Here is a 960-nt window from a genome sequence, read left to right as displayed (position 1 = left end):
CAAGCACACTCGTGTATATGTATAAAATCAACATCAATACTGCTTTTAATGCAGGTATCTTTATACTACAAATTTATTACTGCCTGTAACGAATAAATATTTTGTTGAATATGTTTTTTTTACTCTATAGCCCTTTGTGAATAGATTTGATTCGACTTTTAATACTGTACGTCATATCGTTTTTAAATACATCAGTTAATGCACATGTTAACTCCTTCCTCATGTTTCTTGGTTATACGATATATTACTTTAAGGATGAATTTCCAAACTACATTTTTTTTGCGGAGAGGTATTTAGCTTTAACAATGAAGCTTTTTTTTTTTTTTGGTTGTGAATCCTGTTTCGAATACAAGGTTCATCTCGGCTTCAGATTTGACTTCGAGTTTTATCATTTCTTTATTTAGATTTCTCGTTGTTACTCTATTCCGTTAGTGTGTGCAGTGTAGTTTATGCTTTCAAATGTGAACGAGTTTGATGCTGCCGAATCAGGATGTTGATAAGTATAGAAGAGATGATTATATTGTGTGATATAGACTTGTGTTGTACTTAGATGCGTATAGAGTAGAGTGTATGAGAGATGTAGAATGACAGACTAATAGACAGACATGACAACAGACAGACAGAAGCATAAGTTGATAGATCAATGCACATACTCTCTCGATAAAACAGACGTATTATACGCTGCCTTGATCACACCTGCTATCTCATCACTTCATTTTGTCCCTACTCCTCCCTACGACTCTTCCAATTCCTTGCACATTCGAGAAGAGAGAAAAGATACTAGCTCCCTGCACTCAGACACGTAGCCAACCTACCTCTACCCGGCTCCGACTCCATCCACCTTACCACAGCACTTCCATTACTTCCACCAGCTTCCAGACCGACAGCATACCTTGATACTTCCAATCCACTTCCATCCCTCTTATCCTACATCCCCTTACCCACCTTTATCCACCTGCA

Source organism: Penaeus monodon, chromosome 34, assembly GCF_015228065.2.
Source record: "Penaeus monodon isolate SGIC_2016 chromosome 34, NSTDA_Pmon_1, whole genome shotgun sequence".
NCBI lineage: Eukaryota > Metazoa > Arthropoda > Malacostraca > Decapoda > Penaeidae > Penaeus > Penaeus monodon.
The sequence above is the reverse complement of the archived record's forward strand: the minus strand, read 5'-3'. Positions refer to the sequence as shown.